Source organism: Bos taurus, chromosome 17 (assembly GCF_002263795.3).
Source record: "Bos taurus isolate L1 Dominette 01449 registration number 42190680 breed Hereford chromosome 17, ARS-UCD2.0, whole genome shotgun sequence".
Taxonomy (NCBI): Eukaryota; Metazoa; Chordata; class Mammalia; order Artiodactyla; family Bovidae; genus Bos; species Bos taurus.
The window spans coordinates 60,532,027-60,558,840 of NC_037344.1; the positions used below are offsets into that span (position 1 = coordinate 60,532,027).

The following is a 26,814-nucleotide window of genomic DNA, read 5'->3' on the forward strand; positions in this document are numbered from 1 at the left end:
TGATGAAGCCCATTGCCTCCAGGCCAAGACGGGAGGCTGCCATTTCTCTTGAAGCAGTTTCCTCCCAGGCAACCAGACGCAGCAGCTAAGAACTAGCCAGGCATCTGTTGGTGAGGCCATAAATCAGGAGGCCTCAGGTGGGGTCAGGCCTGGTCAGATTGCTGATGGCATTAGGGTAACGAATGGGGAGTGGGCTGTTTATGTTGGTTTTGGCTTAAGTTGGGGAAAGAATGTCAGCGTTTAACTTCGTGATAAACTCAGCACCAATGCATCCCGGGTCAGCAATTTATGTTTTAAAGATCCCTTGGGAGGAGCTGGGGCAGAGCCTCCCTGGGAAATCGTGGCCACCCGAGCAGGCCTGCCCTGATGTTGGAGGTGGAAAGGGCCTGACACGGATGGAGGGAGACGGGCTGGAGTGTGGACCGGAGTGCAAATTGGGCAAAGGCACCTGTAGGGAGGGTGGGCGAGGCCAGTGTGAAATAAATGAGAGGAAGCAGAAGCAGGCAGAGCGCCTCAGATCCCAGTGAAGATGGAATAAGGGCTAAATTCCATGGGCACCCCTGAGAAAAGACTGTCCATTTGAGAAGTGCCAGAGAGGGTGTCAGTGGTCAGACCCCTGGACCCCACAACTCAACCAGCAGCTGGGGAGCCCTGGGAAGACCATGGCAACAGCATAGGGGAGCCATGATGGGTCCCCCATTGCATTGCTGCTGTGTCCACTCCTCGAAGGGGGCTGGACCTCCATGGCTGTCACATGGAGGTCTCCCTACACACCTTTCTCCTTCCAGGAATTCAGGTTCTTTGGAGAACCTGGCTGATGCATCCAGATAAAGTGACCATTTAAATCAGGCCCTCAGAGAAAATGTACCTCTAGCTCTTTACAACTGTATCTGCCATCCTAGTGGTAGGCATAATTTTTTTTTAAGGCAGCAGACTCTGTACCTGGTCAAGGTTGCTCTTTTCTGAAATTTATTTTTGGCTGCACTGGGACTTTGTGGTGTGACCGTTTCTCACTGTGGTGGCTTCTCCTGCTGCAGAACATAGGCTCTAGGGTGAGAAGGCTTAGTTGTCCTGAGGCATGTGGGATCTTCCAGGACAAGGGATCAACCCCCCATCTCCTACACTGGTAGGCAGATTCTTAAACACTGGACCATGAAAGAAGTCCGGCATGCATAATTTGAGACGTACCTTAGTCACCTGGTCAAATGGCTGCAACCCCACCCCCCCTTATAACTCCTTGAAAAGCCAAAAGTCAAAGTCATCTGAAGCTATGCCATTTGCTAAACCTTAATATCTTCAAGTGTCTGCTTTGAAGACCCAAAAAGCATAAGAGGGGCAATGGGAAGGAGACAGAAAGGTGACCTGATAGTTAAGGTTGCACGCATACATGCTAGGTCACCTCAGTCGTGTTCAACTCTCTGCGATCCCATGGACTGTGTCCTTCCAGGCTCCTCCATCCATTGAATTCTCCAGGCAAGAATACTAGAGTGGATTGCCATGCCCTCCTTCTCCAGGGGATCTTCCCAACCCAGGGATCAAACCCAGGGATCTCTTATGTCTCCTGCATTGGCAGGCGGGTTCTTTATGACTAGTGCCACCTTGGGAAGCCCAATAGTTGAGGTCACCCTCTGTCAAATCCCAGTGCTTTCAGGTTGGTGCTGAGTGCTGGCTCAGCCCAAAACCCAGCAAGGCAGAGAAAGGTGCCAGGCAAAGAGGCAGAGACGCCAGTGCTCGATGTGGCCAGCTGAACTAAACTCAGGACGTCAGAGTGACAGGTCACATTTTCCCAAAATGATTATAATAATACTTCCTGTCTTGTCACACCCAATCAAGAGGTGAGATCTGTTAATACATCCTTAATCCTGAACCTAAAGCAGTCTTTGACACATATACGCTTGATACTATCTATAAAACAGATAGCTATTGAGGACTTACTGTATAGCACAGGGAACTCTACTCAGTGCTCTGTGGTGACCTGAATGGAAGGAAGTTCAAAAGGGAGGGTACGTATGTATATGTATGGCTGATTCATTTTGCTGTACAGTAGAAAGTAACACAACACTGTAAAGCAATTATACTTTAATAAAAGTTTATTTTAAAAAATCAGCTTTTGTGGCTGCCCCAACTGATAAAATACGGCTGAAATGACCCTGTGTCTTCCAAGACTAGATCACAAAAGGAGATATAGCTTCCACCAGGCACTCTCTTCTAGGATGCTTGTTCTTAGGAACTGCAGCCATGGTGTGAGGAAGCCCAAGCCTCCCTGAGGAGAGGCCCATCTGGAAAGGAACCGATAATCAGCACCAATTCACCAGGCATCTAGGTCGGGGGAAAGAATCCACTTTCAAGACTGTTCAACCAAGTTGCCCCACATGATGCCATGGGAGCTGTTGGGTCCCACCCTCATGTCATGGATGCATGCAGATCCATGGACAAAATCAATGGCTCCTTTTTCTTTAAGGAGCTCAGTCTGGGCAAAGGATTACAAAGAGCTTTCCAGCTTTGAAATACCAATGGTGAGGTCTGGGAAAAGAAGACCTCATTTTACAGATGGATAAAGGTTCAGCATCTTGGACACTTTCAGAGCTGGGGTCTCATCTTTTGGGGTCATGTCTTTTTGGCCTTTTATACAGCTCATGATGTTCTCACAGCAAGTATACCGTGGTGGTTTGCCATCCCCTCCTCCAGTAGCAGAACTCTCTGCTGTGACCCATCCATCTTGGGTGGCCCTGCACTGCATGGCTCATTGCTTCATTGAGTTATCAAGCCCCTTCGCCATGACAAGGTAGGGATCATTCATCCCAATTCCCAAGAAGGGTAGTACCAATTCCCAAGAAAAGTGAAAGTTGCTCAGTCGTGTCCGACTCTTTGCGACCCCATGGACTATACAGTTCTTGGAATTCTCCAGGCCAGAATACTGGAGTGGGTAGCCTTTCCCTTCTCCAGGGGATCTTCCCAATCCAAGGATCGAACCCAGGTCTCCTGCATTGCAGGCTGATTCTTTACCAGCTGAGCCACAAGGGAAGCCCTAGAATACTGGAGTGGGTAGCATATCCCTTCTCCAGCAGATCTGCCTGACCCAGGAATTGAACTGGGGTCTCCTGCATTGCAGGTGGATTCTTTACCAACTGAGCTATCAGGGTAGCACCAATTCCCAAGAAGGGTAGTACCAGAGAATGTGCTAGCCATCAGATAATTTCACTCATCTCCCATGGTAGTAAGGTCATGTTTAAAATCTTGCATGCTAGGCCTCAGTGTTATGAAAACCAAGGACTTCCAGATGTCCAAGCTGGGTTTAGAAATGGAAGAACAACTAGAGGTCAAGTTGCCAATAGTTACTGGATTATAGAAAAAGCAAGGGAATTTCAGAAAAACATCTCTTTCTCTGTTTCATTGACTACTCCAAAGCCTTTGACTGTGTAATCATGACAAACTATGGATAGCTCTTAAAGAGATGGGAATACCAGACCATCTTACCTGTCTCCTGAGAAACCTGTATGCAGGTCAAGAAGCAACAGTTAGAACCCTGTATGGGACAACTGATTGGTTCAAGATCGAGAAAGGAGTATGACAGGGCTGTCTGCTGTCCCCTGTTTGTTTAACCTATACATTGAGCATATCATGAGAAATGCTGGGCTGGATGAGTTACAAGCCAGAATCAAGATAGGCGAGGGAAACAACAAACTCAGATATGCAGATGATATCACTCTAACGGCAGAAAGCAAAGAGGAATTAAAGAGCCTCTTGACAAGGGTGAAGGAGGAAAGTGAAAGATCTGGTTTAAGACTATATATTAAAAAACTAAGATCATGGCATCTGGCCCCATTACTGCGTGGCAAATAGAAGGGGGAAAAGGTGGAAGTAGTGACAGATTTCCTCTTCTTGGGCTCCAAAATCACTGTGGATGGTGACTGCAGCCATGAAATCAGAAGATGATTGCTTCTTGGCAGGAAAGCAATGACAAATCTAGTCAGTGTGTTGAAAAGCAGAGGCATTACTCTACCGACCAAGGTTCGTATAGTCAAAGCTATGGTCTTCCCAGTGGTCACATATGGTTGTGAGAGTTGGACCATAAAGAAGGCAGAATGCCAAAGAATTGATGCCTTTGAACTGTGGTGCTGGAGAAGACTCCTGGAAGTCCCTTGGACGCGAGGATATCAAACCAGCCAATCTTAAGGGAGATCAACCCTGAATATTCACTGGAAGGACTGATACTGAAGCAGAAACTCCAGTATTTTGGCCGTCAGAATCAAACAGACAACTCATTGGAAAAGTCCCTGATGCTGGGAAAGATCAAGGGCAGAAGAGGATGTCAGAGGATGAGATGATTGGATGGCATCACTGATGCAATGAACATGAACTTGGGCAAACGCTGGGAGATGGTGAGGGACAGGGAGGCCTGGCGTGCTGCAGTCCATGGGGTTGCAAAGAGTCAGACCCAACTGGGTGACTGAACATCAACAACAAAGTTTCAGTGTTGTGATGTCATATGTTTGAAGTCACAGGACTAGTAAAAGAAAACTAATATTCAAAGCCAGATCAGCCTTACCCTAAACACTGTTCTTCCTCATGCTACTAACAATCCGATTGACTGTCTTCACAAACAGAAGTCAGTCAATGCCACATTTGGCACACAAAGTATTGGGTTGGCCGAAAAGTTCATTTGGATATTTCTGTGAGATGGTTAAGAAAAACCCAAATTGTTTGGCCAACCCAATACCCTTTGGCTTCTCAAGCAAGGCTTCTTAGAACAGAAGATATATGAAAGACACCCTCCCTCTGTGTAGACCTCGTGTTACTAGAGGAGACACCAGTTTCTACAGTTGCTCAAGCCCCAGTAAGACACAGGATTGCTGAGAAAGATGTGTGTGCATCATGCAAGCTGTGAATCAGAGGCACTTCATCTTCGAGACAGAAAACAGACAATGCCTGCCCATCTCCTAGCTGAGCCTTAGTTTTCTTGGCTGTAAAATGGGGGTAAGGAACTTGCCCATCTACAGCATTCTGGAAGGACTAGTGACTAAGATCCTGACCCCCTAATCCATTGCTCTTCCTGGCACACCAAGCGCTGCCCCCAATGCTGAGTAGAAAGGATGTGCCAATAACATGAAACTTACTTCTACCTTGAGCCCCAGAGGATCTCAGCCTATAGCTTGCTAACAAAGCCACAGGATCCTCATTGCCAGATCAGACCCCAGGACTGGTCACTTTCTCTCATACATTCAAGTCCCTGCAAGCACAGGTATCTTGGTATTGTTGAGATGGAAGTGAGGCCACCCCAGTGCTCCGTGATGGCAAACAAGCCACACCCCTCGTCTCAGATCTTATAATCCTTACAGAAAGGGTACGCTGGCTCATCAAGGGGTAGAACCTTCCACTGTAACAGATGGTGGTCATGAGGTCTACACTGAGAAGCATGGAAAGGAACTGTATGTATCCACAGTGCAGGGAAATTCATAAAGATGGGACGTGAAATGCCACCAAGGAAACTAGGTAACAGCTATTGATTGGCTGCTGGTGTCCATCCCAGGCTCCCAGGTACCTTGGAACCTTGTAAGTGGAAGGCCAAGTCAGTGACCCACCCTGGGATCAGGAATGAGATGGAGATAGGCCAGCCAAGAAATCGAGAGCTGTGTTGACTAGCGCTTGAGGAGATGGGTTTAGTGTGAGACCCTAGCTTGCCGCCTTTTTTTAAGCCCCTAGAAACTCTTAACTTTTTTTTTTTTTGGCTGTGCAGGGTCTTCACTGTCGAGCAGGCTCTTTTCTCTCGTTGCAACAAGCGGGGGCTCCTGTCTAGCGTGGCGCTCAGGCTTCGCATTGCGGTGCTTTCTCTTGCTGTGGAGGATGAGCGCTAGGGAACACAGGCTTCAGTAGTTGTGGCTCCTGGGCTCTGGAGCCAAGGCTCAATAGTTGTGGCACATGGGCTTAGTTGCTCCTCAGCATGTGGGATCCTAGAGGATCGAACCTGTGTCTCCTGCATTGGCTGTTTGTTGATTGAATGGGCTGCTTGTGCTCAGTCGCTTAGTCATCTCTGACTCTTTGTGGTCCCAAGGGCTGTAAGCCTGTCGGGCTCCTCTGTCCATGGGATTTTCCAGGCAAGAATACTGGAGTGGGTTGCCATTTCCTTCTCCAGGGGATCTTCCCAACCCAGGGGTCAAACCTTCGTCTCTTATGTTTCCTGCATTGGTGAACAGGTTCTTTACCACTAATGCGACTTGGGAAGCACCCTTAACTTGCCTCTTGTATTGCTAGGAAACGTTGGACTAGCTACTTGATTCCTTTTCCCCTCGATCTATAAAGTGGGAGTAAAGTTACCTAACTCCAAACACTCTTTGCAAATCTCTGTAATCACATCAAGTCCTTATCAGACTGCCTAGCATGCCAGATGCTGCGTAAACCCTTATGGAGGCTGCAACTGTCTACTTGTTCATGGGTGCTACTATTTACCAAGGATTGGGACAAATAACATCGGAATATCACAGGCAGAGTTTCCTAGAAAATGGACTGAAGTGAGGTTTAGAGCATCCAGCCATCCCCAGCTGTTTTGGCACCAGGTACTACTTTCGTGAAAGAAAATTTTCCTTGGACTAGGGTGAGGGGGATGGTCTCAGGATGATTCAAGCACATTGCATGTATTATGTACTTTTATTCTCTATTATTACATCAGATCCATCTCGGATCATTAGACATTAGATCCCAGAGGTTGGGGACCCTTGTTTAGAGGGTGACCTTGGGATCAACCCCTGGGAAGGAGGGAGAATTGATCTCCACTGGGAACCAATTTCAGGGTCAGCCAATCCCATGGGGGCCCTGGCTCTAGAATGGCCATTGTGAGGTATCCTGGGATGGTCTGGCCTTTATACCCCTGCACAGGTTTGTCCCTGGTTGTGAGCTACATATACAAGAACATGACCTTGGGTTAAGGAGCTCTCTACAGTTGATGTGATCTATGAAAGGGGATACCTCCCTGATATCTGGAGTTGGGGTGGGCCAAGGAGGGCTTCCTGGAGGAGGTGGCATCTTAGCTGAGTTCTTAAAGATCCTGGAAGATTTGGTCAGTTGAAAGATCTTGAAGGGAGAGTCTGAAAAGACATCACAAGCAAAGAATGGGAGGTAAGTGCGAGAAGAAAGCAGACATACCAATTCCATTGGTGACCTTGGACATACAAAGCATGTTCCTATTTCAAGCCTCTGCCCTGGGAACTCATTTCTCCTAGATGCCTGTATGGCTCACTCCCTGTCTGCATTCAGGAAGCCTTTCTAAGGAGGCAAACTTCAAGCTGATGGCTCTCTAAGATGGCTCCTGCTGCCCTCTATCCCTTACCCAGTTAGGCTTCCCAGCTCTCACTGATCCCTGACAGGGAGGTAACTTGACCTGTCTTTTTTGATTCTTATTCTCTCCAAGAACAGGAGCTTCCCAAGGGCACTGCTTGGGCATCCACTTCGTGTTTTCAGCATCCCCAGTACACACACATACTTGGCTGAAGTCCAGAGCTTTGGCTGAGTGAGTCAAGAGACTGGAGAGAAGCAAGGGTTAGGTGGTAAGCTGGCAGGTGACGTCAATGTGCAGGGAACTTGGCATGGTGGAGCTTTTTTAGAAAACTCAGTTCAATCAGATGCCTTGCCAGGTGTGCTGACACCTGGAATGGATGTCCTGAGAAGGACGGGGAGACCTTCCTCCCAGAACCCTGGAGAATCAGGGACTTTCAAGGCAGCTGATGAGGTCCATCTGCCTGTCTCCAGGCCAGATGGTACCGTAAGCCATGCCAGGTGTGGACCCTGCCAGACTCCCCCAGAGAAGGCGCTTTCAGAGGTCTCTCATCAGCTTGCCTTGAAGTCTCACACCTTCCCCAGGCAGGATGTTCCTTTATTGCAAACTCCCCAACTGATTGTTCTCAGGACCAAGGCCTTTGATGGTTTTATTGTCCCTAAATTCACACCAGGCCCCAATAACTTCAGAGCAGGTAGAGAATGCAGAGCAGGGAGGGCACGGGAAGTGAATGGAACAGGATCAAGGCAGGAGATTGCAACCTATAAATCTGCGGGCACCAGACTTGCCTCTGAAGGCTTCCACGTGTAGGGTGGAGGCGGCTTCTTCAATCTCCAGCCCAGGATGGCAGGGCTAAGTGGATCAAAGTGGTCCTTACCTTCCAGAGCTTCTGAGCACACCTGGTTTGGCTGTGTGGGAAATGGTTGGCCCACTCAGTCAACTGCCATGACCAGCTCTAGAACCAATGTCATCGGAGACTTGAATCAGCAAGGCTTTGAGTTCATTCCCCTACACCAGGCTCATGCCTGGACAAGCTTAGCCAATTTGCCAGCAAAAGGATCTGTTTGAGGGGTCCTGGACTGAGACAGGAATTTGCATTTTGCAATCACATTTTCCTCCCTTCTCTGTCATATTTCCCCACTCCATTATGCTTTCTAGAATGACCTTCCATTAAAGGGGCTGTTAATAAGATGACCACTCTGGGAAACTGGGGTTTATCCTATTGGGAACCTCTCATGAAACTGCTTAGACCAAACCTCAGGATCCTTCTCTAAGAAGGAAGCTGGGGACATTTAACCACTAACCCTTTATTGGCTCAGAGGATCACTCAGGGTATTAACTTCTCAACACTTCTGGACTGTTTACAATTTTTACAATAGAAGTGGGAAGGCCACGGGAAAAGAGCTGTCCATTGATGTTGCAGGTGAACTTCAGTGTGGGCCAGGAGGATATAGGGAATGCGTGCTACATTTGGAAACTTGGGTTGATGAGTTCTTGCGTAGGATTCCAAGTCCACGAACTCCAGCTTGGACCATTTTAGCAGCCTTCATTTGTTCAGCCCACAAATACTGAGGCAACAGCTATGTTCCAGCACTGTTTGAGGTACTGAGATTGTAGACCTAGAGACTATAGATGGGATTGCCTATCTTCAAGAAATAGCCCCAGTTTTCCTGACCCAATAGTATGTAGCCTCACTTCATCACACCAGCCTACTTGGCCTCCCTAGATCTTCAGACAAATAAGAAAATATCTGAGGTGGCCTCTTGCAGCTGATCAGGCTGAGATCTGAAGAAGAGGAAGGCAGATAAGCCAACAGAAGGTGTGAGGAGCATTTCAGGTCAAGGGGACAAAGAGGAGTAGAGGGTAAGAGGTGACTGGGTTTGTCGTCATACAGTGGGAAAGTCAAATACGGCTGACAGAGGGTGGCTGGGGGATGTGTTTGGAAAAGACAAAGGGAGTGGATTGTGTGGAACTTTGTGGGTTAGGGAAGGGAGTTTAGCTTTTATTTTTTAGGCCAGTGGGAAACTAGTAGAAGCATTAAGGTGAGTTTTTTTCAGTTTATTAAATTTTTTAAAGGTGGTGTGTTGCATTTTCATTTTTTAAAACTCAGTTCAAGAAATTTTTTTTTTTTTTTTTTTTTTAGGCTGTGTGGCATGTAGGATCTTAGTTCCTGGATTAGGGATTGAACCCCAGCCCCTTGCAATGGAAGCATGGCATCTCAACCACTGGGAAGCCAGAAACCACTCAAACCAGGGAAGCCCCAAGATGAGATTTTAAAACCTCATCATGGGTGAAGCTACCTGGTCTTCCTACATCCTCCCTGGGATAGTCAGCATGAAGGAAGTGGGCAGGTTCAGGGTGTATTTGAGTTTGTGCCCTGTGAACAGATGGAATGTAGGAAGAGAACCTTGTAAGCTAGAATTCTCAAGTCTTGTTAGTTTGGTCTTTCAGGAAGTTAAGCAGAGATGCAGTGGAAAGGGAAAAGTGGTTTATTTAGGGCAATTCCCAGGCATACGCTGTGGCTGACATCACTTTCCAACTCTTCGTTCAGCAATGCCCAACAGATAGGCTGAAACTAGTTGGGGTAGAAGTATTTATGCCAAAGAAATCTGGCAAGCACCGAAGTCAGAGCCGACAGTTAACCATTTTCCGTCACACCACAGATAAGCCTGGGAAAGAAGAGGGGGGGAAGAAGAATTGGCAGGGAGAGCCTCAGTCTCCAAAACAGAGCTGATGAAGTATTAGTTAAACTAACAGGGAGCTTGATCGAAGACTGCAGGATGCTTCTAGTAGCCAGAAAGGGCCAGTTACCCTAGCTTGCTGGGCCATTGCCAATATGCTGCCCAGGAAGAGCGTGAAGTCAGCTTGAAAGTTGAGGCTGACCCCCAAACTGTCAGCTGAACCACATTTCTGCAGCTGAACGAAAGTTTGTTTGTTTGTTTGAGATCCAGGAGATGTATCTCCACTGTGGCTCTGCTCTGTGTATGTGTGTGTGGTGGGGGTAGTTGTCAAGTGAAACACACATACGCAGACCTACACACTAGGTCCTGCTATTAGACAACTGGGTATCAGTCCCCATGTCTGTATCTCCACGTCCTCTCTGGACTAGATCTTTCACTTTCTTCCTGTGCTGGTTCCACTCTCTTCTTTTGCATCCTATGGAGTCCAGTCAGTGGAGGCAGGAGATGAGAATGTGAGAGAGGTTGGGGTCATTGACTGATTCAAACAGCAGAACTTGCCCCAGATACTAGCATGGTGTATGCTTGTTTCAAGTCTTTAGTCATGAGTCCTTTTCTAGGCATATTTTAAATTGATACCCTATGCATCACCCCCTCACCTCCACCCACGTTCCTGCTTTATTTTTCTTCATAGCTCTTATCACCAACTAAATTTGCATTTGTTTGGCTGACCTGTCTCCTCCAATATAGGGAATATGAGCTTGGAACATGAGCCCCACGAGGACTGAGATTTCATTGTGTTCACTGCTGTGTTCCCAGCGCTCAAAGCTATAGCAAAGAATAGGTCAAAGTGGACATTTTTTGTGAAAGGTGCCTTGGGTGTGTGCCAGGTACACTTGCATGGCCTAAGAGGGTAGACCCATCTGCAAGGTCCCGGGCAGTAGGGGAAGATGCCAGATAATTTAATATAGAAAATCCATTTCAAAGCCCCTAACCCACTCTAGGATTCTTGCCTGGGAAATCCCATGGACAGAGGAACCTGGCAGACGACAGTCTATGAGGTTGCAATGTCGGACACGACTGAGCACACGCACGCACGCACTCAAAGTGTTACTTACCCTGTTTTCTCTAGCAAGACAACTCAGGCATTAGCAATAGTGGGGGCCCCTCCTGGGGAACATGGAGGGCAGGAGAGGTAGACTTACCTCTTCCTTTGATTGGAGCCATTGGGCTGAATCTGGAAAGGCACTGGATTTCCCTATCAGTGGCTGATGACTGGAAATAAGGACGAGATAACACCTGAGGAGAAAGGAACAGAGAGAAGTAACCTGGGCTCCCCATCTCCTCTGCTTCCATTGATGAACCCAAACCAAAGCCAGCTGCCAAGGAGCCCAGGAAGTCTTCAGCTGTCTTTACATGCAGAGCTGAGCAGAAGAAAGGGAGAGAAGTGATGAAAAAGTAAACAGGTAATGATCAGCAAAGCAGTCCTGGCCTTGCACACAGTAGGTATTCAGATATTTGAAGATGGCAGTTTCTATTCTCTCAAAGAGGAACAGGATGGAGCAGACCACCTGGGACGAAGAGGGCAAGGCCATGTGGACACAGGGAGATGGAAAGTAGCCTCTGTCACTGATGTCTTCTGACTCCTATCAAGTTCAGACATTTCATTTCTTGTCCTTTTGAGATTGAGATCCACAACCTTAAAAAAAAAAAAAAAAAACCCTCTTCCTCCCCCTACTTTTTAAAATTGTGAGCTGGCTTGAATGAATGTTCCTTGCAGCCAAAAAAAAAAAAAAAATCTTGATTGGAATAGTTTGATTCCAAAAAGACAGTGTTTGGGGGGAATACTCTTGCTCAACAACCTTCTATGGCTCACTACTACCTTCAGAATCATGTCCATTCTTTTTTTCTGAAAGGCCTCATTCAGGTTATTGAGCTCAACTCTGTGGTTCAAGCATGATTTCTACTGAGTCTAGGGACTCAGCTAGGTGGGTATTTTGGTATTGGCTGGGCCCACTCATGCATCTCTCATCAGCTGGGCAACTCTGGGCTTTCTCATGTATTGGCGTGTGTGTATGCTCAGTTGCTTCAAGCATGTCTGACTCTTTGCGACCCTGTGGACTATAGCTCTCTAGGTTCCTCTGTCCACGGGATCCTCCAGGCAAGAATACTGGAGTGGGTTGCCATGCCCTCCTCCATGGGATCCTCCCTACCCAGAGACTGAACTTACATCTCTTACATCTCGTGCATTGCAGGCGGATTCTTTACCGCTAGTGCTACCTAACAAGCCCCTCATGTACTGGACCAACTGGCTATAGGTTGACCATGGCTGGGACAGCTGGGCCTCATGGTCATTCTGAGGTTCCTCCACACCATGGTGGCATGTCTACTTCAGCTAAAGTAGTAGATGCCCCAGTGTGCCACCCAGATCTCCCCTTTCCAAATGGAAACATTCCCCTGGGTGCTCTGAGTTTGGACTGCTAATAGCTCACAGATCAATTGTCCTCTAGGAACTGGCTTCTGGCCAAAGAGAACTCCTCCTCCTAACATCTGCTACCATCTCAGAGGCAGTCTACCTTAAATGGCTAGTCTATGAAGAGCACAAAGCTCACCTCTTCTCCACTTTGAAACTGGGATGGCTTTTCACAGTTGAACCAAATCTCCCCCATGGGGTCCACTGAGGCCTCTGCAACTGCATTTCAGTCCTGTTTCTCCCAGGAGAAGCACAACCCTTCTTCCTTGGCTTCCACAGGTACTAATGCTAAGGGCTCTCCCCAGGATGAAAATCCACCTGCATGCAAATCCCAGGAAACAGCTGACAACATGTGACTTTGTTACTACCTAATTGAAGAGTTCAACACCCATCCTTAACACTGAGCAGTGAGCCATTAGTTACGTGTAAACAACCAGCTCTCTGGGGGAAAACATTCTGATGTGTGTGTTTGCCAATTACTGTGCGGTAAATGCTCCCACCGTGACCAATGTCAGATTATCATTTTGAAGTCATTGAATGTGGGCTTGGGACAAGATGGGCAAAGGTGTGTAGGAAGCCACCTCCAGGCCCCAGCATTCCCATACATGTGTGCATATGTAACAAGTATCTTGGAGCAATACCCAAGATATCCAATTATATGGAGGGATTCTGATTTCTCTACCACTTTTTAAAGCCCATCTCAAGTCACTGAGTTTTAAGTCCTCTAGTGAGTCCTGATCGTAACATCTGGTCTCATCACTTCATGGCAAACAGATGGGGAAACGGTAGAAACAGTGGCTGACTTTATTTTGGAGGGCTCCAAAATCACTGCAGATGGTGATTGCAGCCATGAAATTAAAAGACGCTTACTCCTTGGAAGGAAAGTTATGACCAGCCTAGACAGCATATTAAAAAGCAGAGACATTACTTTGTCAACAAAGGTCCATCTCAAGGCTGTGGTTTTGGACTGTGAAGAAAGCTGAGCACCGAAGAATTGATGCTTTTGAACTGTGGTGTTGGAGAAGACTCTTGAGAGTCTCTTGGACTGCAAGGAGATCCAACTTGTCCATCCTAAAGAAGATCAGTCCTGGGTGTTCATTGGAAGGACTGATGCTGAAGCTGAAACTCCAGTACTTTGGCCACCTGATGCAAAGAGCTGACTCATTTGAAAAGACCCTGATGCTGGGAAAGATTGAGGGCAGGAGGAGAAGGGGACAACAGAGGATGAGATGGTTGGATGACATCACCGACTCAATAGACATGAGTCTGAGTAGACTCTGGGAGTTGGTGATGGACAGGGAGGCCTGGCGTTCTGCAGTTCATGGGGTCACAAAGAGTCGGACATGACTGAATGACTGAACTGAACTGAGTGAGTCCTGACTTGCAGTCTGAAATGTGTGTGTTAGGAGTGGGTAGACCTGGGTTCGATCTATGACTTGGGAAGATCCCCTGGAGGAAGAAATGGCAACCCACTCCAGTATTCTTGCCTGGATAATCCCATGGACAGAGTATCTTGGCAGGCTACAGTCCATGGAATTGCAAAGAATTGGCCATGACTGAGCAACTAACTCTGCTTGGTAGAGTGTGAAGGAGGGTTTGGGGATAGGAATCTTCCCACCCCTCCAGGGTCATCCAAGATCTCTTCGTTCAGGAGGTGGGGAGAGGATGAGTGGAAAGTTAGATTGTTTTGGTTTTTTTTTTGAAAGCTGGGTTTTTTAAAACATTGAAACTCTTGCAAATAACCTCTCTTCTTGGTATGAGCCCCTCTACAGAACTGGTTCCTGCTGGACAACCTGATTCTCCCTGCCTGCAAACATGTTTCTCAGCACATTGAGACTGAAGTGAAGATTTAATTCCCCAAAAGTATCCGAGTCTTTCCCTCATCCAGTACCATCTCGTCCCCTCCCCAGTTGTATAAAACTCTTGGGTTCTTCCAACGCCATGGGTTAGGGAAACAAGCCAGGGGTTCACTGGATAAATAAAGCCATATTCTGCCAGTAATGCATGCATGCATGCTTGCTCAGTCATGTCCAACTCTCATGACCCTGTGGACTGTAGACCTCCAGGCTCCTCCATCTGTGGGATTTTGCAGGCAAGAATCCTGGAATGGGTTGCCATTTCCTCCTCCAGGGGATCTTCCCCACCCAAGGATTGAACCCATGTCTCCTGCTTTGGCAGGCAGATTCTTTGCCACTGAGCCACCTGGGAAGCCGCTGCCATTAATATCCTGGCGTTAACTGAAGTCACCTCCCTCAAGATGGTGTAAGGCTTCCAGTACCTTCAACAACTGGCCAACTGGTTACAGCAGGGCTCTGATCAGGGGCAGGCATGTCATTTGGCTTGTGCAAACCGGGGAAACTGGACACAAAAACCTGGAGTTGGGCTTCTCACGAGCAGAGCCTGGCAACACTGAGCCTGAATTCTTGCATGGCCAAGACCGGATGGAGACATAAAAGCCAGGAGAGGGGCGTCTTGAGATCAAAGCCTGGCCACAGTGAGTCTGTGTTCTTGCCCGGTGATGACCTGATGGCTTTCAATGGGAACTCTGCCCTGAAGACCAAGATCCTGACAGGGAGCAAGAGTTTGAGACCCCAAAAGAACAGGGGTGAATGTCTGGGGCATGATGACCCTGGGGTAGATGGGAAGCCAGTCCCTTTCCGCAACACACGGTGGGATCCCGAAGCGCAGCACCCAGTGAGCAGCAGCTGGCCGAGTTTGGCCGGAAGAAAGCTTGTTCCCAGCCCAAGTCGGTCCACCACCTGCAGCCCTCGCTTTAGCTGTTTGTAGTTGGTTAGAAATGATGCTGTCTGCCCCAGAGAAGTTTCTCTCTTCTCCGGGCAGCTGAGCCTCCTCTATCTCTTTGAAGATTATGGGGCTTTAGCCTGCCTTTAAAGTGAATTTTTCCCCCTGTGTTTTATTATAATTAATGACCAGAAAACTCTTCTCTCTTTCCCCCCCTGCCTTTATCTCTTAAATATGTTTCTTTCCTCTTTAAAAACGCAATATTTCTTTTAACCCAGGATATAGATGAGCCTGTCCCTAGCAGGGCAGGCCCGGCTTCATCTGTCAACTTGATTATGCAAAGCCTCTCTTCAGCTGGCATCCGAGGTGGATTTCAAAGCCATGACTCATGTGCGCTTCCAGGCTCAGGACCGGGGAGCAAGCTCCAGCAATGAGCCCTCCACACAGGTTTCCCTTCTGGAGAGAAGGTTTCCTCCAAAGCCCTGGTGGCTAAAGGATCTGGAACGCTCTCTGAGTACACATGCGGGCAGACACACAACCGCGCAGCAGACAGTTCTGCCCACCTGAAGCAGCTTTCCTGTTAGCCGTGTTCCAGGGTCCTGTCTCTTGAATCCAAAGAACACATCTGCAACAGCTCAGACAACTGGGATTCAGTGGATAAATGTGCAAAGATGTAGGTAATAGGTCTGAGATTATTTCCAGTTTTCTACGATGCTCTATGGGATGTGCATTCATCAGAACAATAGACAGATGTCCTCAATATTAGGTGTAAAATAGCAGAACTCAGAAGAGTTAGAGTGCAGATGCCCACATGCAGGTGCACAGAACAGATCTAGAATGAGGTTTCTCCATCCCAGCACTAGAGGTGTTGGGGACTGGATAAGTCTTTGGGGCTGTTCTGAATGTACATTGTAGGATATTTCACAGCATTCTTGACCCCTACCCACTGAGCCCAGTGGCAGCCTTCAGGTGGATCTTTAGGCATTGCTGAATGTAGAATAGTGGTTATCTTTAAGATATTTATTTTTTTGCCACTCCATACAGCATGCAAGATCTTTGTTCCCGAAATAGAGATTGAACTCATGCTGCCCTGCAGTGGGAGTGCAGATTCTTAACCACTGGACCACCAGGGAAATCCCAGAATAGTGGTTCTTGTGTGTATGTGTGTGCTTTGTCACGTCAGTCGTGTCCCACTCTTTGTGACCCCATGGACTTTAGCCCCCTAGGCTCCTCTCTCCAAGGGATTCTTTGGGCAAGATTACTGGAGTGGGTTGCCATGCCCTCCTGCAGGGGATCTTCCCAACCTAGGGATTGAACCTGAGTCTTTTAAGTCTCCTGCATTGGCAGGTGGGTTCTTTACCACAAGTGTCACCTGGGAAGCCCATAACAATTCTTAATGGGGGTGATTTTTTGCCCTGGAGACAAAGATACACACCAAGATATCAACAGTGAATTTTTTTGCGGTAGCAGAATTAGGTGAGTAGGATATTTTACTAATTGACTTTTTAAAGGTTATATCGCTTTGGTTTGGGAAGAGGGAGAGATGTTGAGACATTTGCATAATTGATTTAATAGATATAATTTAAAAACTAAAGATCAGGTATTTAACAATGCAGAAAGCCCACGTACTTAAAGGTTCTTGCCCACACTATTAGTAACCAAATGTATATGTTACTTTTTGGGAGAATGCAATTTCCATACTGAGCCCTCTGCATAGGGCCCTTGAAGTTTTTATTCAGGGCCCAAGTGTCCTGAATACGAGGCAAAATGACTACATGCATTAGTCATACTGTGCACTCGACAGGCACGCACTTGACAACAAGCTTAACTTGGGTGGAGGGGCGTTTGCAAAGTTGAATCTTTTATATTCTCTCTGCAAAGCACCATCATTTCATCCTCATTGTTTGTTCCATAGGTGGGATGCAGTTTTTCATCAATACATGTTTGGGACTTCCCCGGTGATCCAATGGCTGAGATTGCGCACTGGACTTGTCGACCTTAAAAAGATGTACAACATGAGAGTTTTGACTTAACTTTTATTTGGGGGCAAAATGAGGACTGCAGCCTGGGAGCCGGCACCTCAGATAGCTCTGAGGAACTGTTCCAAAAAGGTGGTGGGAGAAAATCCATATATAAGACTTGGGTGAAGGGGGAGTTCAGTGCAATCAAGCACTTACTTTACAAAAGGTTTTCTGCTAGTCACGAGGAACTGATGTCACCATGAGGGATTTAGTGATTTTCTAGACATTGAAGAGATGCAAAGATTGGGATCATGAAATCAGTTCCTGAGAATATCTGTTCTCTAACCTGTTCCACCAGGTTCCCTGGACCACAGAGTGCCTCACTCTCCACCCTAAATTCCCCTCAGGGGGCGCTGAAGGTCAGCAGCTGCAGCAGCACAGGGTCAATCTCTGCAAAGGCAGATGGCAAATGCCCTTGTTGTTCAGTCGCTGGCAAATGCTCTTGGCAAGGGCCAATTCACAGTTGACAGACTCCAATGCAGGGGGCCAGGGTTCAATCCCTGATCGGGGAACTAGATTCCACATGCCACAACTTAGACTCAGGGCAGTCAAATAACAAATAAAAATATTTTTGTAAAGTGACATATTTGCTCTGCCTGCAGTAGGAAACCCTTCGTGGGAAAAGCGGTGAGAGGGGTGCCGCAGTACAGGAATAACACCAAGCAGAGGTCCAGTCCACATGGCACACTCAAGGAGGCGCCTCTTCCCTAACCACTCCTTGAAAAGACTCCTGTAATCTTGGGAAATATATCCAGCATCATGGCTCAAACAGGCTTTGATCTGTCATTTGGGAGATTGTAAAAATTCAGAGGCCAAAGCCCCATTGCTGGAGACAAAGATTTCACTGGGTCTGGAGCAGGGCCCAGGCCTCTGGGTGCTTTAAGAGCATCCCAGGAGATACTAATATAACCACACCCCATGTCTTGTGGGCCATTTTCTGCCTGAGCCTGTGGTTAGAAGCCCTCTGTGACAAATGAGGGGTGGGACTGAAACCACAATAAAATATTCTTCCGCTATGACAAGCCACGTTGAGGATGCCCGGGGTTGGGAGTTTTACGGGTGGCCTTTGGCCATCTCAAAAGATGGATCAGGGTGGAGGGACCGCCCCATGCATGCTGGGCAGTCAGCGACAGCAAACGTGCTTCCGGAGGGTTTGCAGACCCTGTATCTGAGCCACATGGATGAATCGCCAGCTGAATTTGATCAGAAGCACAAAGATCTGGAGGTCTGAAGCTTCTAGGCTCAGGGTTTCTCAGCTATTAAGTCTTACTGAGTCTAAAACTGTGCTCCCTGGAGCAGGGAACATAGGAGGTCTCCAGCCTGAACCAATGACGAATCCCGTGCCCCACCCCCTCCAAATCCTGCCCAGTCCTTAAGGCCCAATTCTAATCTCCCTCTTCCAAGAAGCCTTGCCTAATTCCTATAGCACTGAATTACAAGCACATCATTACCCCAGCAGCTGAGACTACAAACGCCAGGATCGCTCAGCAAGGTCAGGTCACAGCCTGGCTTTGGACAGGCCTGGGTTGGCGAACACAGTTCCCCAATACTCCATCCACCCTTTGTAAAATGGAGCAAATACTTATAGACCTGAGCCTGGTCCATGGTGGGCAGTAATAAGGACGAGAGGGGGAACACTGCTGAAATCTAATTAAATTCTGGTTTTCAGTTAATAGTAATAATGTAATGTGCCCTGCTGCTGCTGCTGCTAAGTTGCTTCAGTCGTGTCCGACTCTGTGCGACCCCATAGACGGCAGCCCACCAGGCTCCCCCGTCCCTGGGATTCTCCAGGCAAGAACACTGGAGTGGGTTGCCATTTCCTTCTCCAATGCATAAAAGTGAAAAGTGAAAGGGAAGTCGCTCAGTCATGTCCGACTCTTAGCCACCCCATGGACTGCTTACCGGGCTCCTCTGTCCATGGGATTTTCCAGGCAAGAGTACTGGATTGGGGTGCCATTGCCTTCTCCAGTAATGTGCTCAGTCATGTCTAATCTTTGCTACCCTATGGACAGTAGCCTACCAGTCTCCTCTGTCCATTTTTCATACAAGAATACTGGACTAGCTTGCCATTTTCTCCTCCAGGGGATCTTCCTGATCCAGGGGTCGAACCTGTGTCTCCTTGCATTAGCAGGCAGATTCTTTACCACTGAGCCACCTGGGAAGCCCCTATAATGGAAAAGAAACCGAAAACTTTATATAACTGAGGGCTTTCCAGGTGGGGCTAGTGGTAAAGCAACTGCCTGGCAATACAGGAGATGCGAGAGACATGGATTCAATCCCTGGGTCGGGAAGATCTCCTGGAGAAGGGCATGGCAACCCACTCCGGTATTCTGGCCTGGAGAATCCCATGGACAGAGGAGCCTGGAAGGCTACAATCCATGGGGTCAAAAAGAGTTGGACATGACTATAGCAACTTAGCACACATGCATGCATGAATAACTGAATCACTTTGCTGTATACATAAAACACAACACTATAAATCAACTATACTTCGATAAAAAATTAAAATGTACTGATGGTTAAAACACATTAGGTAAAAATGTGAGGTGGTATGTAACCTACAATATTTATCTCAAACTCAAGGCATGGATTTAAGTATGTATCGGTATTTGTAGGAAAACAGCAAAAGATCTAGGATAATGCTGTTTAACAGAACCTTAGGTAATAATAGAAATCTATATATACCTCTGCTGCCTGGCGCCATAGCCACTAGTAACACATACTGTTGAGCACTTGAAATGTAGCCAGTGTGACTGAGGAATTAAGTAGAATTAACATTGAAATGGAAATTGCCTCGTTGGCAAGCAGGTACCATATTGAATGGCAGAGGTCTAGAAGGTATAGAGGAAACCTAACGGCATGGGGGCAGGAGACCAGTAGTCACAGGGGAATTTCCCTCTTTTTTCCTCTGGCTTATTTAGGGAATATACTACAGTCCTGTATTATATTGCAATGGCCAAAAAGTTCAGGTTTTTTCATAAAATGTTACAGAAAAACCTGAACAAACTTTTTGGCTAACTCAGTACAAATGAACACTCTTCTAAGTGTCCTGTAGTGCCCTGGATTGGATCCTGGGATGAAAAAAGGATAGCAGTGGAAACACTGCTGAAATTTGAATAAAGCCTGGAGTGAGTTACCATGAATGGACCTGTGGTTTTCAACTCTAACAAATGTCCCGTGGTGATATGAAACATTAAGGAAAGCATGTATGGGGGGTGGTCTCTGGACTATTTTTGTAACATTTCTGAAATACTAAAATTACCCCCAAATAAATGCTGTTGTGTCCAGCTCTTTGAGACCCAGTGGAGTAGCCTGCCAGACTCCTCTGTCCATGGGATTTCCCAGGCAAGAATACTGGAATGGGTTGCCATTTCCTACTCCAAGGGATCTTCCCAACCCAAGGATCAAACCCTCATCTCTTGGGTGTCCTGAATTGGAAGGCATGTTCTTTATGACTAGCACCACTTGGGAAGCTATCCCCAGTAAGTGTTAGTGGATCAGTCATGTCTGACTCTTGGCGACCCCATGGACTGGAGCCCTCTAGGCTCCACTGTCCATGGAATTCTCTAGGCAAGAAGACTGCAGTGGGTTGCCATGCCCTTCTCCAGGGGATCTTCCCAACCCAGGGATTGAACCTGGGTCTCTTGCCATTGCAGGCAGATTATTTACTGCCTGAGCCAGAAAGTTTACAGCAAACTTTACTTATCCCCAGTAATGCTTGTTGTAATACTGGTAAGTTTGGTGCTCAGTCTTTCCTAGATGTTAAAAAGTTAGACACTTGCAGCTTTTCGGATCAAGGAAAAGAACACACACGAGAACCCTTCTTGGCTCTGGGCTCAGAAAGTTTTGGGAAGCTTGGCTGAGAAGAGGGAGGCTGTCTGACTGCTCAGGAACTTGGTGGAAATTGTGGTACCTGCTTCTGCCAGAAGGCTGGTCTTAAACCCCTACAGTGGTTACACAGAGATGAGGGTGAGAACCCAAGACACATGTGTCCTGATGGGCACACTGCCATGAAAAGATGCCACCAAAGCTGGTGGTCCCTTTTAGCTCATTCTGAATGTACCTCAAATTATGAAAAAGCCCTGGATGTGGGACCCCACCTTCATCACCTGGGTCCTTGTCAGCGTGACCTGGTGGTAGCTGTGAAGCTGTTTCGCAGCTTCCATTCTAAGGAAGAACTAGAACTCCATCACCTCTCTGAGCCTCCAGATCCCAGGCTGAGATCTCGTGCGTGAGCTCTCTTGTGTCCACCACTGATTCACAGTGTGGAAGACAGGCTAGGTCCCTGCCCTTCATGGAGTTACAGGATCAAGAATTGCTGGACTTCGGGATGCATCCTCTGCAAGGATGTAAGGATTTGGGGGTAAATCTTCCTCAGGAGCTTCTGGGAGCCTCTGTCTTTTCACAAAATGTGAATGACGGTGCTCACAGCCAGGGATAAGAATTCACTGTGATTAAAAGGAAAGCATCAATTTTTAAGACCCAATTCATCATGACTGCTTCCATTTCTGACACCCACCCTTATTCCCTTAAGTGGGAAAGTCCTGAATCACATCCCTTTCTGGAAAGTTGCCTGGTTGAGCTAGGAAAAGGGGAAGGAAAAGGCTGTGACTCTTGATGACTTAATTTCTGACTTGATCCTCAAAATAATGTAGCAATAGTAAACTCAAACCTGGGAAACGCTGGAATCTAATTCGAGTCCCAGTTTTGTCACTGGTAGCAGACCGGACAGATCCCAGTTGTCAGACCTCAGAGGTGGATTGTTCAGTCTGGAAGGCGGCTGGAGGTCCGTATTTTTCTGAGAGGAATAAGGACATCTCCAGAAAAACTTCTGTTGCAGTAGTAGCATCACGGGGATTTAACGAGGTCTTCCAGACACGTCGGGACCATTGCATAAAGTGGAGGCAACATGGTGACTTTCTGGGTTGGCAGAGCTACCACCCCCCCACCCCAGCCCGTGGGTCACGTGACATCTGCCTTCCCCAGCACTGTTTCTGCAGCGAGTAAATGATGACTTTTTAATCAAAACCAGACCCGGCCTCTCGCCTGACCGAGCACCTCACCAGCACCAGCCTTCCCCCGACCCCCGCCCGGGGGCTTTTGGGCCAGGGGTCTTTGTCCTTCAGGGAGCTGCTTCTCACTCGTTTCCTCCTTAGCACAAGGCAGCTGGGCTGAGGATCCATCTGCTCATCACCGCTTCACAAAGTGGGCTTCTGGCCATGTCTGGTCCTGCTGCTTCTGCAAGGATGATCCCAAGGCTGGGATTAGATGATGCGAGATGTGAATAAGAAAGTCTGAGATGCATTTGCTCCCATGGTTCCAGGAATACCCATAATGGCAGAGAAGATTGAAGACATATATGTCTGTTAAAAAAAAAATACCATTGACTCCACAGTGCTAAAATCTCTTGACTTGATGCCAGTGGGTTCTGTTGTCCTGGTATTGGTGTTGGGCTTGTAGGGGAAGCCAGGATGGTGTGAAGCAGGTCCCAGCTCTAGGCCACTCTAACCAGAAACTCCAACAACCCCTCCAGCTCTGGGAAATCCCTTGTCCCACCCCTAAGAAGTCCTGGCAGGTCTCTGGGATCTGCTGGATCACTTTCCCTGCTGCCTCTGAGAATGAAGGAACCAGCACTAGACCTGCTTCTCCCCTGAGGAGCAGCCTGACCACACCTGTTTATCCCAGGGGAGCCTCCCTTCCTCCTGGCTCCGTTATGCCTCTGAAGTCTGACAGTCCAGATGTGGCTGGTCCCAGCCCTTCTAGCAGAACTCTGGTCCCTGCTGCTGCAGGAGGGGCAAATGGACAGTCTTGGTCACCTCTTCACTGAGACCCGAATTTCCAACCCTCACCTTCCCATCTCCAGTCCACAGCAGAGGACCTTTGCAGCCTCCTATGCCTCTTTCAGGGCAGCTTCCCTGATGCTTCAGACAGTAAAGAATCTGCCTGCAATGCAGGAGACCCAGGTTCAGTCCCTGGGTTGGAAGGATCCCCTGTAGAAGGGGACGGCTACCCACTCCAGTGGGGCTTCCCTGGTGGCTCAGCGGTAAAGAATCCACCTGCAATGCAGGAGCCATAGGAGACGCGGGTTCGATCCCTGGGTTGGGAAGATCCCCTAGAAGACGGCATGGCAACCCACTCCAGTCTTCTTGCCTGGAAAATCCCCATGGACAGAGGAGCCTGGAGGGCTATAGTCCATGCGGTCACAAAAGAGTCAGACACAACTAAGCGACTAAGCACGTGCACACAACCTCTTCCAGAATAGTCCTCTCTCCCTCCTGTTTGTGTCCACAAGTGCCCTGCAGATAATAGTACACATCTCAGGATTGTTCTGAGGATTAAATAAGCAGATATTTTATCAATCAGTGAGAACACAGCCTGGTGCATCATATTCTACAAAGCTTATTTAATAAACGCCCCCCGAGTCTTCACAGAAACTTCACAGAGGAAGGAGCTGGCATCTCCCTCTTACCACTGTGGAAGCAAGAAGCTGGGGGCTCCGTGCCTCACAGGTCACACAACCAGCCCACGGCAGCCTCCAAGTTTTGAAGCTCGGCGGCCTGACTCTGGTCTTTGCCCCAACCTCCAGCTTCATGCTGCGTTAACTGATTTGGTGACTTGACCCCAGATGATTTTTCTCCTTGAATGTGGGCAGTTTGTATTGGTAGCCTCACTGACCACCTTCTTCAACACTATCCATTCAAATTGCCGGCTTTTTAGCCCACAGCTTCTCAGACTGTTGTCTTATTAAAATGGCTTATGAAATGTAGTCTTAAGCTGTCTACCAGTTAACTATAAATTGGGGGTGGGGTGGAAAGAGCTGATATTAGCCAACCTCTGGGTTTCTTTTTAAAAAATTTTTATTGGAGTATAGTTGCTTTATAATATTGTGGGTATTTCTGCCATATGGAAAAGCGAACCAGCTATGGGTTTACAGACGTCCTCTCTTTTGGACTTCCTTCCCGTTTAGCGTCCCCTGTGCCATATGGAGGCTCTCATCAGAGATCTGTTTCATACATGGGGGTGTCTGTCTGTTGGTCCCAATTCCTCCTGCCTTCTCTTTCCTCTCTTGGTGTCCTTATGTTTCTTTGCATTTCTCTCTCTCTCTCTACTTTGCAAAGAGATCCACCTGTACCATTTTTCTAGAGTCCACATTTATGTGTTAATATATGGTATTTGTTTTTCTCTTTCTGACTTACTGGTTTTCAAATCACATTTGTATTGGACCTCCCAGGTACTGAGCACACATCTAAGTTCTCTGCACGTGGTAACCGCTTTGAACCACCGTTTCCCTGTCTGTAATGTGAGGAAGGAGAGTTGTTTTGAGAATTGAAAGAATTCGCTTGCCCGTGATTGCTGCAAAAGCTACTAAGAGAACCAGCATCTGAAGCCCAGAGTTCTGGCCCCTGACCTGTGATCCTCACCAGTGCTCTTGAAGACGAGCGGCCAAGAAGATGCTCGGCTCAGCCGGAGGCTTCTCCGAAAGCCAAGCGCACCAGGGGGTGGGAGAGACGGGCGCGCCTGGCGGTGGGCAGTGTGCGTGCCAGTCCCACTCTACCTTCTGGAATGAAGGCCTTTGGTCTACAGAGGACGTTGAGTAATAACCAGAGAAAGTGCCGCTCTGGTTCCCAAATAAACAGGCTCATGAGTGATGAGGGGATCCCCTCCCCGCTCCCAACCCCCACCCCGCCCGGGGCAGCCGCCCCGCCGGCACTGCGCACACGTTTCGGACACGAAGGCGAGTAAACACCACCAGGACGCACTTCAAAAGGCTCCGTGGGCAGCCGCGGCTGATGGGACCGACGTGCCTTTAGGGGGCTGGGGTGGCCTCCGTAACAGACGGCCCCAAGATGTCCAAATACATCAGCGTGGAGGCCTCAAAGGCCCAGAGCCGGAGAGCAGGAAAAATAAATAATTTCGTTATCTCTGATGAATTTTTGCCTTTGATCTCACACCCGTCCCCCTCAACCTCCTTCCATCGCTCTTTCTCCCCACCCCCTTCCCTGATTTTTCTCTCCTCACTACCTCTCTCTCTCTCTCTTTTTTTTTTTTCTTTTCGTTTCCTCCTCATGGTTTGATTTATGCCCCAAACCGCTCAGTGAGGCTGACGTCCCCTGATGAATTGATGGGGTTGTTCTGTTCCTAGACCCCAAGCAGGCGGCTGGGAAGGGGGCAGGGGAAGAGCTGGAGGGCTCATTGTGAACAGGGAAAGACCTGCTCCAGTGGGAGGGGGGTACCATGTAGACACATGTGGGCACATGTGCTGACCTGTGGTCCATTGGCACGTCCGGGAACCTGCAGCTGGGGCAGCCTCTGTCTTCCTCTTGACTACTGGGTTTGAGGCTACCTAGGGGTGGGGAAAAGGATGCTTTCCTGTCTTCTCTTCCTCCCTTGAGGGCTATTCATTAAGCCATGGAGTGCGTACTGTGTGCAAAGCCCTAGGAACTGAAGGGCAGGACAGTGCCCAGATCTCAGGCTCTGGGAGCTGGGCTGCCCAGGTTCGAGTTCTAGCTCTGCAATCCACTAGCTGTGTGACATTACGAAAATGACTCAACCTCTCTGTGCTCCAGTTTCCTCACGTGGAAAACAAGTGATAAGGTCCACGGCATAGTATTAAAGTAATACTGAAGCCACTGAGCAGCAACTCCTGGGTGCCAAGCACATTTCTACGTCCTATGAGTGGGGGAAGCCCCAGAAAGAGTGAATGATGCCAACACAGTTTCCAAAACAGTCTGGACATTCCACCCACAGTTTATGAGAACCACTCATCCACACCTCTGCCAACGCTTGTTTGCTTGGAAGCAACCAGTTACTCTATCTCAGCAGGTCCTACACTTTTTTTAAACTCTTCTTTTTTTAAATTCTTAATCTCTTTTAATTTTTGGCCATGGAGTGCCACACGCAAGATCTTAGTTCCCTGACCAAGGATGGAACCCATGCCCCCTGAAGTGGAAGTGCAGGCAGAGTCTTAACCCCTGGACTGCCCTGGAAGTCAATACTTTTGATACCTTCTCCTGCATAGCCCTGAACATACCTTCCTTCCATGGTCTTCATTTTATCCTCAAACTGATCCTCGTAAGGGAGGAGGAGTAAATAGCAACCCCATGTCATGAACACACAAACTGAGGATCAACCCAGGTCACAGTGATGGGAAGGGATCTCATTTCAGTAACTATCTCAGCCTTCAAGAAATCACAGTCCCTTGGCTGCAAACGAACGTCCTCTCTACCACCCTGGAGTGTATAGCACAGTGGTACCTTCTCCAGGTAGGCAATAACTTTCATGCTAGGAGCTGGCATGTGTGCCTAGTCACTCAGTTGTGTCTGACTCTTTGAGACCCCATGCTCAGCCCACCAGGCTCCTCTGTCCATGGGATTTCCCAGGCAAGGAAACTGGAGTAGTTGCCATTTCCTTCTCCAGGTAGGAGCTAGACTCCATTCTAAAAGCTTGTGGTGGTGTGGTTTCAGAAATTCCAGACCAAGGCTAAAATCCCACACTTCGGACTATCAGGCAGGCATCCAGGAGCCATGAGGAGCTCACACTTTAGAATGAGACTATGTGGCAAGTGCTGCCTCCGTTAACGAGAGCCATGTGACTCTGGGCAAGTTTCTCAACCTTGCAGGAGCTTCTGTC

General features: G+C 48.1%; 1 long non-coding RNA gene across 1 annotated transcript; it reads left to right on the top strand.

Moving 5' to 3' along the window:
- Window positions 1-6,604: 6,604 nt before the first annotated feature.
- On the top strand, window positions 6,605-17,182 carry LOC132342628 (uncharacterized). Its single transcript, XR_009491088.1, has 3 exons — window positions 6,605-7,113; window positions 15,442-15,836; window positions 17,079-17,182. It is a non-coding gene; the product is annotated as an uncharacterized lncRNA (long non-coding RNA).
- Window positions 17,183-26,814: the final 9,632 nt, after the last annotated feature.